At 48.6% G+C, this 14,164-nt stretch overlaps 5 non-coding genes across 5 annotated transcripts; all 5 read left to right on the top strand.

Moving 5' to 3' along the window:
• Positions 1 to 12,020: 12,020 nt before the first annotated feature.
• On the top strand, positions 12,021 to 12,139 carry LOC123174924 (5S ribosomal RNA). The gene has a single exon (XR_006487480.1). It is a non-coding gene; the product is annotated as a 5S ribosomal RNA (ribosomal RNA).
• A 297-nt stretch (positions 12,140 to 12,436) lies between these two features.
• On the top strand, positions 12,437 to 12,554 carry LOC123174936 (5S ribosomal RNA). The gene has a single exon (XR_006487490.1). It is a non-coding gene; the product is annotated as a 5S ribosomal RNA (ribosomal RNA).
• Positions 12,555 to 12,851: 297 nt separating this feature from the next.
• LOC123174930 (5S ribosomal RNA) lies at positions 12,852 to 12,970 on the top strand. Its single transcript, XR_006487485.1, has one exon. It is a non-coding gene; the product is annotated as a 5S ribosomal RNA (ribosomal RNA).
• Positions 12,971 to 13,267: 297 nt separating this feature from the next.
• Positions 13,268 to 13,386, top strand: LOC123174923 (5S ribosomal RNA). Its single transcript, XR_006487479.1, has one exon. It is a non-coding gene; the product is annotated as a 5S ribosomal RNA (ribosomal RNA).
• A 297-nt stretch (positions 13,387 to 13,683) lies between these two features.
• Positions 13,684 to 13,802, top strand: LOC123174934 (5S ribosomal RNA). The gene has a single exon (XR_006487488.1). It is a non-coding gene; the product is annotated as a 5S ribosomal RNA (ribosomal RNA).
• The last annotated feature ends 362 nt before the right edge of the window (positions 13,803 to 14,164 follow it).

The raw sequence follows: 14,164 nt of genomic DNA on the forward strand, positions 1-14,164 counted from the left end.
CTAGTTCGCACTAGCTGTGTCGTCTGTCGTCCCGCGTGACTCGTGGGATATGACCTAGTTTGTACTCTTTCCGGAGTTGTAGAAAAATAATGTATAGGAGTTTGGAATGCCTCCGATGAGATGTAATCCCTTTTCACCGTAATAGTACTTTGTTTGGTCTTGTACTAAACCTTGTATGGTGTGTATGACGATGGAATAAAAGAAGCAGTTTCTGTATCTACCATGTCATACGGATGATCATCTTGCATTCCGAGTTATTCCTTGCATTATGTATCCTATGTCGGAATTTTATCATTCTGACTAAATCATTGGCTTGTTTACCTAGGATGGTCAACACGCGCGCCAACCCTGCTTCTCAAGAGCAGGCCGAAGGCAGTGAAGCCAGGAATGAAAATCTGCCTCATCCTCCTTCACTAGCCGAGGTGATGATGGAAGCTGAGAGAAACAAGCGGGAGACAAACCGTTTGTTGGAGCGTATCGAACAGAATACAGCACACCACCAGAGGGTTAACGTGGTGTCACTCAGCGATTTTATCAAATTGCATCCACCCACGTTCCACCACTCCGTCGAGCCTCTCGACGCTGATGACTGGCTTCGCAGTATTTCTCACAAGCTGCGTTCCGCGCTGGTAGCGGAGGCTGACAAGGTCACCTTTGCTGCATATCACCTTGAAGGCCCCGCCAGTCTTTGGTGGGAGAATTATGGAGCTATGCGCCCAGCGGGCCATGTCACAACTTGGACTGAATTCAGCGAGGCTTTCCGTGAACATCACATTCCGGAGGGTCTCATGGACCGTAAGCGTGAAGAATTTTGCAATTTCACCCAAGGCCGACTTTCTGTGGATGCCTATAGCAGAGAGTTTGGTAAGCTCGCCCGATATGCAGCTGAGGAAGTGTCTACTGATGCCAAGAAGCAAGCAAGGTTCCGCAAGGGCCTTAGTCCTGAGCTTCGCCGCGACCTCCGTCTGCATGAGTGCACATCCTTCTCGAAACTTGTCAACAAAGCCATCAGTGCTGAAACTGGTCAGACTGATTATGACGCAACACGCAAGCATGGACGTGATATGGGTTCCTCATCCGGTGCTGGTCCTCAGAAGCGCCGCGTGTGGGTACCCAACACCGCCCTGCCACCTAGGTTCACACCGAGGCCATCTTTCCAGGCGCCTCGCCCTGTTCAACAGTCTGCACCGGCCAAGCCCTATGGGGGTCCAATCAATAATGCTCCTCCACGTACCAGTTCCGTGACCTGTTTCAAGTGTGGGGAATCTGGTCACTATATGCGTGAGTGCCCCCAGACCAACCCCAATCAATCTGCTAAAGCTGTTGGCCGTGGCAAGCCGACAGGAAAAGTGTTCCACGCTAAACCGGTCACCGCTTCACGTGGCCATGTCAACTGTGTCTCTGCCGAAGAAGCTCAAGAAGATCCCAACGTCGTTCTCGGTACGCTTCTTGTTAATTGCCACCCGGCATCTGTTCTTTTCGATACAGGAGCCTCTCATTCCTTTATATCTGAAAATTATGCTCGTTTGCATAACGTTGCATTCTGTGATCTGCCGTCCACTATGGAAATCTCTACCCCTGGGTCTAGATGGCAGACCTCTAGGGTAAGTTATGGGAATGAAATCCAAGTCGATAGACTTGTCTTCCTTGCATCTTTGATAGCCCTTAAATCTTCAGACATTAATATCATTTTGGGTATGGACTGGATGTCAGCTCATCATGCCAAAATTGATTGCTTCTCTAGGACTGTTCAACTCACCCATCCTTCGGGAAAGATAGTCAACATCTTGACCCGAATAGCCAAGCGGCAGTTATATTCTCTTAACGCCAGTCTTTTGCCAGACCTTGAGGACGTTCCGGTAGTCCGTGATTTTCCGGATGTCTTTCCAGAGGAATTGCCAGGGGTTCCACCTGACAGGGATGTTGAGTTCGTAATAGACCTCATTCCAGGAATCGTTCCGATTGCTAGAAGACCTTATAAGATGGCACCCCTAGAACTAGCCGAGCTTAAGAAGCAACTCGATGAATCCTTGAAAAAGGGTTTCATCCGCCCTAGTTCATCTCCGTGGGCTTGCCCCGTCCTATTCGTCAAGAAGAAGGATGGTATGGACCGGATGGTTGTAGATTACCGACCTGTCAATTTGGTCACAATCAAGAACAAATACCCGCTTCCCAGGATCAACGATCTGTATGATCAGCTCGCTGGATCCTCAGTCTTCTCCAAGATGGATTTGAGGTTGGGCTACCATCAAATCAAAATCAGAAACGGGGACATTCCTAAAACGGCCTTTGTTACTCGTTACGGCCAATACGAGTACACCGTCATGTCCTTCGGTTTAACCAACGCTCCAGCCACCTTTTCTCGGTTAATGAACTCAATCTTCATGGAGTATTTGGATAAATTCGTCGTAGTTTATCTCGATGATATACTCATCTACTCCAAGAACGAGGAAGAACATGCCGAACATCTAAGACTAGTGTTGCAGAAACTTCGAGAGCATCGCCTTTATGCCAAATTTTCTAAATGTGAATTCTGGTTGCCAGAAGTGACCTATCTGGGTCATGTAATATCTGGTAAAGGTATTGCGGTTAACCCTGAGCGAGTTCAAGCCGTCCTTGATTGGACTCCACCCGAATCGGTCAAGCAAGTTCGGAGTTTTCTAGGCTTAGCGAGCTATTGCCGTCGCTTTGTCGAGAACTTCTCCAAAGTTGCTAAACCTCTAACCGAACTCCTCAAGAAAGATAAAAAGTTCGAATGGACTCCACAATGTGAGCACAACTTTCAGGAACTGAAAAGACGCCTGACCTCTGCTCCTGTGCTGGTACCACCAGACTTCTCCAAAGACTTTGTTATCTACTGCGACGCCTCACGACAAGGGCTAGGTTGCATTCTCATGCAAGATCGACACGTAATTGCTTACGCTTCACGGCAATTGCATCCACATGAGGAGAATTACCCTACTCATGATCTAGAACTTGCAGCCGTAGTCTATGCACTTAAGACCTGGCGACATTACCTTCTCGGTAATCGTTGCGAAATATTCACTGATCACCAAAGTCTGAAGTACATCTTCACCCAACCGGATCTGAATCTTAGGCAAAGACGTTGGGTTGAATTGATCACAGACTTCGACTTAGGAATAACCTACACCCCAGGGAAAGCCAACGTCATGGCTGATGCGCTAAGTCGTAAATCTTATTGTAACAACCTGATGTTACAACAAAGTCAACCGCTTCTCCATGAGGAATTTCGGAAGCTTAACCTTCACATTGTACCTCAAGGTTTTCTCTCCACCTTGGTGGCAAAACCTACCCTTACGGATCAAATTATCAAAGCACAGAAGGTAGATCCGGGAATCTCCCGCATCAAGAGAAACATTCAGAAAGGAATTGCGAATTGTTTCTCCGTTAATGATCAAGGAGTCGTATACTTCGGGGATCGACTAGTGGTTCCCAAGGTGCGCAACCTGAGGCGATTGATCCTTAAGGAAGCTCATGAATCTCCTCTCACCATTCATCCCGGTAGTACTAAGATGTATCAGGACCTACGCCAGAGGTTCTGGTGGACTAGGATGAAGAGAGAAATTGCTCAGTATATTGCCAATTGCGACGTCTGTTGTCGTGTAAAAGCAGAGCATCAACGGCCTGCTGGCACCCTTCAACCCTTAGCTATTCCTGAATGGAAATGGGATAAGATTGGTATGGATTTCATTACCGGTTTTCCCCGGACCAAAAGAGGGAATAATGCTATTTTCGTCGTGGTCGATCGTCTTTCCAAAGTAGCTCATTTCTTACCTGTTCGTGAGAGTATAACCGCTAGTCAGCTGGCAGACTTATACATCTCCCGAATAGTGTCCCTCCATGGTGTTCCTTTGGAAATCAATTCGGATCGAGGAAGTCTTTTCACCTCTCGATTTTGGGAAAGTTTCCAAAACGCTATGGGAACTCGTCTCTTCTTTAGCACCGCTTTCCACCCTCAGTCAAGTGGTCAAGTGGAACGCGTCAACCAAATTCTAGAAGACATGCTTCGAGCCTCTGTTATCTCGTTCGGAATGGACTGGGAGAAGTGCCTTCCATTTGCCGAATTCGCTTACAACAACAGCTATCAATCTAGCTTGGGTAAAGCCCCTTTTGAAGTTCTCTATGGACGACGATGTCGAACACCCCTTAACTGGTCAGAGACCGGGGAAAGACAATTCTTTGGCCCGGATATGATTCAGGAAGCAGAAGAACAAGTTCGTATCGTTCGTGAAAAGTTGAAAACAGCCCAATCTCGTCAAAAGAGTCAATATGACCGAAAACATAAGGCTACGACTTTCGAGGTTGACGAGAAGGCTTATCTTCGGGTCACCCCTCTGAAGGGAACCCATCGTTTCGGTATCAAAGGCAAATTGGCTCCTCGTTACATTGGACCTTTTCGCATTCTTGCCAAACGAGGAGAAGTTGCCTACCAGTTGGAACTACCTCCGCACCTCTCCAGAGTTCACGATGTCTTCCACGTTTCTCAACTCAGGCGTTGCTTCTCGGATCCTATCCGTGAAGTGGACCACGAAACGCTTGATCTCCAAGATAATCTTACCTATCGAGAGTATCCCATCCGTATCCTCGATCAAGCCGAGCGTACCACGCGACGTCATAATATCAAGTTTCTCAAGGTTCAATGGTCGCACCATTCTGAAGATGAAGCAACTTGGGAAAGGGAGGATCGTCTTCGACTCGAGTATCCCGCCTTCTTCTCGGAGGAACCCAAATCTCGGGACGAGATTCTTTTGAGTGGGGGTGAGTTGTCACACCCTAGCTAGTCATGCATTAGAGTGTTGCATCATGTTTACTCTTTCATCAGAAACTTGAAATGGGAATGACAGAACCCCCAGTCCCCTCTGAAACCAACTAGGGTTACTAAAACAAATTTTCAATGAACCTGAAATGCCCTTCAAAAATGCCCATCATTTTTGCCTTGGTTCAGAACCTCTGCCAAAAATGGTGCACACTTTTCTAGGCCATCCTAGGGTTCTTGAGTTAAATCATAACTATTTGAATTTGGGCATTTAAAATAATATAAAATATTTAAATGCTCAAATATCTCCAAACTAAAATGTTTCATGTTGGAAATAATCCAACTATGAGCCAGGAGTAGTTTGGTGAATTTTGGAGTTGCCTAGGTATTTTATTTAATTCAACAAAGTTGCAGTTATATTAAATAAAACAGAAAACAGAAAAAAACTAAAAGGGAGAAGCTTACCTGGGCTCCTCCCTGTTCAGCCCGGCCCAGTTAGCCAGCCCAGCACTGTAGCTCCCCGTCGTCTTCCTCCCCACGCCCCGAAGCTGCTGCGTGCTCGCGCGCGCGCGACCGCGCGGCCACCTCCTGCTTGCCGACGCCCTCCTGGCCGCGTGGACGACGCCCGCAGCCCGTCCCGATCCCCCCTGCTCTCGCTCACTCTCCCCCGTTTCTCCCTCGCTCTCTCTCGCTCTCGGCCGAAGCACACCGTCGCCGCCGTTCGCCTTAGCCACTGCCTCCGGCCACCCCTCGCTCCCCCGAGTAGCTCAGAAGCTCCGCCACAACTCCCTCTTCCTCCCCACTGCTCCACAAGTCCCCGGAAGCCCTGCATCGCCGCCACGTCGCCGTTCCCCTCTTCGGGCTCCGACCACCGTCGCCGACGAATTCGCCGTCCCCAGCGCGTCCCCGAGCCCGCTTCGACGCCCACTGCAACCGCGGTGAGCCCCCGAGCCGTTTCCCCCTCTCCTTCCCCTCGTTCCCTCACCGTAGCTGCATCCCCACCTCGGCCGAACCTCCGCCGTCGCCGAGCTCGCCGTCGACGCAGCTCCGGTGACCATTTGGTCACCCCGGCGAGTCCAACACGTTCGCAAGAACCCGTAGAGCATCCCTAGCGCCTCACTTTGCTCGACTTCGAGCTCCAGCACCAATCCCGCGCACGACCGAACCCCGGCGGCCGCAGCCGAGCTCACCGCCGTCAACTCCGGCCACCCCGACCCCAACGGACTCCGCCAAGAGCCGCGGGTCGTCCTCAGCTTCACTCCGGTGGTCGCCACGTCCCATTTGGTGGCCGAAACGACCAAAACCACTATCGCCGCCGCACTGTTGGTCGCCGCCGGCCAGAACTCCGGCGAGCTGACGTGGCCTAGTTAATTAGCCACTAATCCACCACCTACTGACGCTGACAAGTGGGCCCCAGGGGTTAGTCAAAGCTAACCAGCCCGGGGTCAACGCGGGATTAGCCCCTGTGACACTGACGTGTGGACCCCACACGTCAGGTTTGACCCGAGCCAGCCCTGTTGACCTGCTGATGTCACTGTGATGTCAGGCTGACGCAGTAAATGATATTTCTGGATTTAAATTAAATCATGAAATTCCAGAATATTATTTAAACTTCAAAAATTCATAACTTTTATTCTGTAACTCCAAATTGGACAAATAATATATGAAAAATGATCAGAAAAATCCAATATCCATCTGTACTATTTTCATGCATGATCAAACAAGTTAACTTGATGTTTCAATCAGAACAAGAAAAGGCACTTTAAAAGGCCATATTTGAATTTGAAATTTGAATCTTTGATTCAAATTTGCTCAAACCCTTCTAGTTTTAGTTGCATTAGCCCAACACACTCATATTGCCATGTTTCGTGCATGCATCATATTGTTGCACATTGTTTGGTGATGCCTATGTATCGTTATCCTTTGCGACAGGATCTGTCCCCGAGGAGTACCGTGATTACCCTAACGAGGAATCGTATCCGTGCAACGAACCATCAGGCAAGCAACCAACCATTTGATCATATCGATACAATCCCATGTTCTCGCTCCTGCTCTCTTTTACTGCATTAAGACAACGCGATTCAAACTGCTGTGTGCTACGGTAGTTGAACCCATTTCCTCTGCATGACCTGTCATTGCCACAGTAACTAGATGAAACCCACTAGCATGTGTAGGAGTTGATTGAGCCATATGTATGTGTTGTTCCTACCTTGCTATGCCTGCTATGCTTAGAGTCGTGTCAGGTCTGGTTCATCTGGGTGATGGGCTAGAGTGAAATGATTATGTCGGTAATGAGAGTGGTGTGGTGAACACGATTTGGTAAAGGTATCGATGAGAGGCCATGTAGGAGTACATGGTGGGTTGTTTCATTGAAGCCGGCCTTAAGCACTGAGATCTGTATGCGTGATTTAAGAATCAGCTACTACCATGCATTGGGCCCGAAACCAATGGACCCTCTCGACTTCTTATTCACCCTAGCTCTCCGTCCAGGAGTTGCAAGTAGTTTCTGGTGTTTGTAGCCTACTGGAGGCCGTGGACAGCGCTGACCGTAGGGGTGGGCTGTGATGCGGTAGGTACGTGGCCGGGTGTACCGAATACCCGTTAGGTATCTCGGGAACCCTGTTCACATCGTTCGGGGCCGTATGGGAAACCTCGGCCGGACTCCCTGCGGATGGAACCCGAATAGGCGATAAACCTGGACTGGAAGCTTAGGTGATTAGGTAGGTCGTGGCCGACACCCACGTTGGGCTTCCGCTTGAAGGTTGCCGAGTACATGTCGTGTAAACGACGATAAGTGGTGAGAGCGTGTATGAAGAAGTACACCCCTGCAGGGTTAACATGATCTATTCGAATAGCCGCGTCCGCGGTAAAGGACTACTTGGTTGCCTATACAGTTCATAGACAAGTAAATGGAAACTATTAAAAGCCTCAAGATAAGTGTGAGTGCCGAGGATGGCTCTTCCGTAGGAAGACGGAGGTGGATCCTGGGTAGTGTATTGAAGTGGTGAATGGTGGACTCGTGTGCGCAAAACTATTTCAAATGGAGTATCGTAGGATAGTCTAGCCAAGAGTCAAAGCTGGCTTGCTGCAATAACTCCACCAACCCTTCTTGATACTATGCATGTATGTAGGATCTGATGTAAGTCTTGCTGAGTACCTTTGTACTCATGTTGCTATAATCTACATTTTTACAGAAGACGCTGCAACCCCTTCTGATGGGTTCTATGTAGACGTTGACATCAACGAGTAGGCTAAAGACCCAGGTGGTGACCCTGAGCTTGTGATGGACCACGTAGTATAGTTAGGCTTCCAAGCCTCTTTTATTTTACTAATTGTCTGTACCCAGACAAAGTACTTCCGCTGTTGGCTTGTATGACTGTATGACTTGTATGTTGGGTCATGAGACCCGTACCTGTGTGTATGATATGTATGGCTCCCTGAGCCTTAAATAAAGTACTTGTGTCGTAGAGTCATGTTGTGATGCTTCGTTGTATTTGCACATATCGAGCATATTGTGTGTATGATTGAAATGCTTGGTATGTGTGGGATCTGACTATCTAGTTGTTTATCTTTAGTAGCCTCTCTTACCGGGAAATGTCTCCTAGTGTTACCGCTGAGCCATGGTAGCTTGCTACTGCTCTGGAACACTTAGGCTGGCCGGCATGTGTCCTTCTTCGTTCCTGTGTCTGTCCCTTCGGGGAAATGTCACGCATTGAGTACCGGAGTCCTGTTAGCCCGCTACAGCCCGGTTTACCGGAGTCCTGCTAGCCCAGTGCTACAGCCCGGACCCACTTGCTGATGACCGACACGTTCGAAGCTGGGTCATGGATGCCTGTCCCTGTAGGTCTGTGCCACTTTGGGTTTACGACTAGCCATGTCAGCCCGGGCTCCTTATCATATGGATGCTAGCGACACTATCATATACGTGAGCCAAAAGGCGCAAACGGTCCCGGGCAAAGGTAAGGCGACACCCGTGGGGATACCGTGCGTGAGGCCGCAAAGTGATATGAGGTGTTACCGGCTAGATCGATGTGACATCGAGTCGGGGTCCTGACAGCGTTGGTATCAGAGCTTGACTGCCTGTAGGATTACCAAGCCAAACTGGTCGATGTTGAGTCTAGAAATTCTTTAGTTATATGTAGGGGAATTGATTGTGGGATGGAACGTAAGGCTCTTTTTACTCCTTATACCTCATGGCCTTCTGATCTGAGTCATCATCTTCTCTTCTACGGGGATTAAGAACTAGGCTATCTCTTCTTTCTATTAGGATCACGTGTTACTAATCAGTGGACTTATAAGATTGTTGGATTTAAGTCTCAGTTCAGTTCCTACTACTTCCGTATGTTAATTGTTGATCTCGAAACCTTGATATTGTGCTTCTGAGTGGTTATGCCACCATTTTTGTGAATGTCTCAAATCTTTTCTGAGCATTTACAGCCGTTATGCTATCCGAGTCATCCCAGGTTTCTAAGTAGTCTGATGCAATTGCAAATCCTTTCTTCCCGTTTCAATGTTCCCATGGGCCAGATTAACCACACTAATCAGTGAGTTGAGGTACTCCGTTACCTTGACATATATGTTGGAGATATTATTATGACCCTAGGTGTCTTAGGGGATCATCTAGTAATTTAGCCATGATTTGTGTTCCCAGTGTGATGATTCTGGCCATCATTCTCGAAAGCATCCCGTGATGCTACTTAGTAATAGGTATTCTGTTCCTGGGTTCTTGAACCCGAGATTCACTCTACCTACTTCATGTTGATAGTAATTGCTAGTGCCTTTAGGATATTAGTAACCTTTGCGATAGTCCTTGAAGTCCGTGGTATCTTCTTCTTCCAAATACCATGAACTACTTATGGCAGAAGTTCCTCGTTGAACTGAAATATCACAACAGGATTATTCTTGATGAGTTCTCCATTATATATTGTGGCTCTGCCAGTTCTACCTTTCTGCATGGGTTATCCGGAAAAAATATGTTGAACTTCGTTCGACATGCTAATCCATGCATCCACAACTCAGAAAATCATATGTTCTTTTGAGTTGACCCATCTTAGTTGTTTCCGACCCTCGCCTATCAATTGATAGTCAAGAGTATGCGTGCATTCGTTCGTCGATGCCTATTACCCTTGTGGTCCGCCAAGCCATTCTATTTTAGAATGAATAGGAGAAACAAACTCCAGTACCTCATCCATATCTAGGATTGGGTCAAAGTAGTTGTATTCCGCAGATCAAATGCCAATCCAGCTTTTGGTTCTGTTCTACCTTGGAGTATTACCCCCTTTATGTCAGAATTGTCATGAGAACTGCACCAACTTTCATGAATTTTGACGTAGTAATACTTCTCACCATCATTAGTCATTCCTCGGCCATCGTGTTGATGCAACCGGAATACCGACAAATGAATTGTGATGTGTGAAATCAATACTCCCAGCAACCTCGTTGCTTGGTAGTTAAGGGACAATAATTTCATTCTTAGCGTGTTGGTTTTTGAATCATCCTTCTAAGACTGATCGTGCTACCTAGTCCTTATTTCGGTGCACCCTTCGATTGATGAGTTAGGATCTTGTCAAGTCCTCACTCATTTGATCATATCGTCTTGCCCTCAAAAGCGAGATTGTTCTCAAGCTTAGTAACATACCGGTGGTTCGTGATTTTCCGAATATCTTCTTGGAAGTATTACCAGGTTGTCACCTGACTGCTATGTTGAGCTCGTGATCAAGTCGGGTTCTTGTGAACCACCCTTTCTCCAAGAATCTGTGATGGATATCCCGGAGCTAGTTGGTTAAGCTAGACAACAACGGCGGTAAGTGGTGAGAGCGTGTGTGAAGAAGTATACCCCTGCAGGGTTAACATCATCTATTCGAATAGCCGTGTCCGCGGAAAAGGACTTCTGGGTTGCTTATATCAGTTCATAGACAAGTGAAAGTGGATACTCTAAAATACGCAAGATAAGCGTGAGTGCTATGGATGGCGTTCTCGTAGGGAGACGGGAGCGGATCCATAGTGGTGTATTGATATGGTGAATATGTGGACTCGTGTGCGCCACCTCAAAAGAGTTACTCGCAGTCGTAGTTTAGGATAGCCACCGAGTCAAAGCTGGCTTGCTGCAGTTAAACCCCACCACCCCTTTGTTGATAATGATGCATATGTAGTTAGTTCTGATGTAAGTCTTGCTGGGTACATTTGTACTCACGTTTGCCTATTTTATGTTTTTGCAGAGAGACTTCGGTCTCGCTAGTAGTTCCATGTGGACTTCGACGTTTAGCTTGTTACCTCAGCTACGATCTTGTGCCCCGGCAGGATCTGATAGATAGTCGGGCTTCTCAGCCTTTTTCATTTGTAGATGTCTGTACTCAGACATGATAGCTTCCGCTTGTGCTTTGACTTGTATGCTCTGATTGTTGGGTCATGAGACCCATGTTTGTAATGTCTCGCTCCTCGGAGCCTATTGAATAAACTACTTGAGTCGTAGAGTCATTTTGTGATGCCATGTTGTATTGCACATATCGAGCATATTGTGTGTATGTTATTGAAATGCTTGGTATGTGTGGGATCTGACTATCTAGTTGTTTATCTTTAGTAGCCTCTCTTACCGGGAAATGTCTCCTAGTGTTACCGCTGAGCCATGGTAGCTTGCTACTGCTCTGGAACACTTAGGCTGGCCGGCATGTGTCCTTCTTCGTTCCTGTGTCTGTCCCTTCAGGGAAATGTCACGCTTTGAGTACCGGAGTCCTGTTAGCCCGCTACAGCCCGGTTTACCGGAGTCCTGCTAGCCCAGTGCTACAGCCCGGACCCACTTGCTGATGACCGACACGTTCGAAGCTGGGTCATGGATGCCTGTCCCTGTAAGTCTGTGCCACTTTGGGTTTACGACTAGTCATGTCAGCCCGGGCTCTTTATCATATGGATGCTAGCGACACTATCATATACGTGAGCCAAAAGGCGCAAACGGTCCCGGGCAAAGGTAAGGCGACACCCGTGGGAATACCGTGCGTGAGGCCGCAAAGTGATATGAAGTGTTACCGGCTAGATCGATGTGACATCGAGTCGGGGTCCTGACAACGGGTCCAGCGTCGGCGTTGTGGCGCGGCAAGCGTGCACTGGTGCGGTTGAGAGGGAGGGGTGGAAACCGCGTTAAACTCGTCTCCGTAGTTGAGAGGGAGCGGCCAAAGCAATGTGCAATCGTCTTTGTAGTGGAGCTGGGAGGGGCAAGGATAAGGGACGAAGACCGGGGTAACATGTCGGATGCGACCATGCCAGCACTAAAGCACCGGATCCCATCAGAACTCCGAAGTTAAGCGTGCTTGGGCGAGAGTAGTACTAGGATGGGTGACCTCCTGGGAAGTCCTCGTGTTGCATTCCCTTTTTAATTTTTTTCGCGCCGCTTGCAAAACAAAACGCACGTGTAAGTAATATATTTACCGTGTTTTATTATTTTGCACGAGTGCGGTAAGTCATAGCTGGGTGCTCACGATTCACGGGTCCAGCGTCGGCGTTGTGGCGCGGCAAGCGTGCACTGGTGCGGTTGAGAGGGAGGGGTGGAAACCGCGTTAAACTCGTCTCCGTAGTTGAGAGGGAGCGTCCAAAGCAATGTGCAATCGTCTTTGTAGTGGAGCTGGGAGGGGCAAGGATAAGGGACGAAGACCGGGGTAACATGTCGGATGCGACCATGCCAGCACTAAAGCACCGGATCCCATCAGAACTTCGAAGTTAAGCGTGCTTGGCGAGAGTAGTACTAGGATGAGTGACCTCCTTGGAAGTCCTCGTGTTGCATTCCCTTTTTAATTTTTTTCACGCCGCTTGCAAAACAAAACGCACGTGTAAGTAATATATTTACCGTGTTTTATTATTTTGCACGAGTGCGGTAAGTCATAGCTAGGTGCTCACGATTCACGGGTCCAGCGTCGGCGTTGTGGCGCGGCAAGCGTGCACTGGTGCGGTTGAGAGGGAGGGGTGGAAACCGCGTTAAACTCGTCTCCGTAGTTGAGAGGGAGCAGCCAAAGCAATGTGCAATCGTCTTTGTAGTGGAGCTGGGAGGGGCAAGGATAAGGGACGAAGACCGGGGTAACATGTCGGATGCGACCATGCCAACACTAAAGCACCGGATCCCATCAGAACTCCGAAGTTAAGCGTGCTTGGGCGAGAGTAGTACTAGGATGGGTGACCTCCTGGGAAGTCCTCGTGTTGCATTCCCTTTTTAATTTTTTTCGCGCCGCTTGCAAAACAAAACGCACGTGTAAGTAATATATTTACCGTGTTTTATTATTTTGCACGAGTGCGGTAAGTCATAGCTGGGTGCTCACGATTCACGGGTCCAGCGTCGGCGTTGTGGCGCGGCAAGCGTGCACTGGTGCGGTTGAGAGGGAGGGGTGGAAACCGCGTTAAACTCGTCTCCGTAGTTGAGAGGGAGCGGCCAAAGCAATGTACAATCGTCTTTGTAGTGGAGCTGAGAGGGGCAAGGATAAGGGACGAAGACCGGGGTAACATGTCGGATGCGATCATACCAGCACTAAAGCACCGGATCCCATCAGAACTCCGAAGTTAAGCGTGCTTGGGCGAGAGTAGTACTAGGATGGGTGACCTCCTGGGAAGTCCTCGTGTTGCATTCCCTTTTTAATTTTTTTCGCGCCGCTTGCAAAACAAAACGCACGTGTAAGTAATATATTTACCGTGTTTTATTATTTTGCACGAGTGCGGTAAGTCATAGCTGGGTGCTCACGATTCACGGGTCCAGCGTCGGCGTTGTGGCGCGGCAAGCGTGCACTGGTGCGGTTGAGAGGGAGGGATGGAAACCGCGTTAAACTCGTCTCCGTAGTTGAGAGGGAGCGGCCAAAGCAATGTACAATCGTCTTTGTAGTGGAGCTGGGAGGGGCAAGGATAAGGGACGAAGACCGGGGTAACATGTCGGATGCGATCATACCAGCACTAAAGCATCGGATCACATCAGAACTACGAAGTTAAGCGTGCTTGGGCGAGAGTAGTGCTAGGATGGGTGACCTCCTGGGAAGTCCTCGTGTTGCATTCCCTTTTTAATTTTTTTCGCGCCGCTTGCAAAACAAAACGCACGTGTAAGTAATATATTTACCGTGTTTTATTATTTTGCACGAGTGCGGTAAGTCATAGCTGGGTGCTCACGATTCACGGGTCCAGCGTCGGCGTTGTGGCGCGGCAAGCGTGCACTGGTGCGGTTGAGAGGGAGGGGTGGAAACCGCGTTAAACTCGTCTCCGTAGTTGAGAGGGAGCGGCCAAAGCAATGTACAATCGTCTTTGTAGTGGAGCTGGGAGGGGCAAGGATAAGGGACGAAGACCGGGGAACATGTCGGATGCGATCATACCAGCACTAAAGCACCGGATCCCATCAGAACTCCGAAGTTAAGCGTGCTTGGG

This window comes from Triticum aestivum, unplaced genomic scaffold, assembly GCF_018294505.1.
Source record: "Triticum aestivum cultivar Chinese Spring unplaced genomic scaffold, IWGSC CS RefSeq v2.1 scaffold74914, whole genome shotgun sequence".
Taxonomy (NCBI): domain Eukaryota; kingdom Viridiplantae; phylum Streptophyta; class Magnoliopsida; order Poales; family Poaceae; genus Triticum; species Triticum aestivum.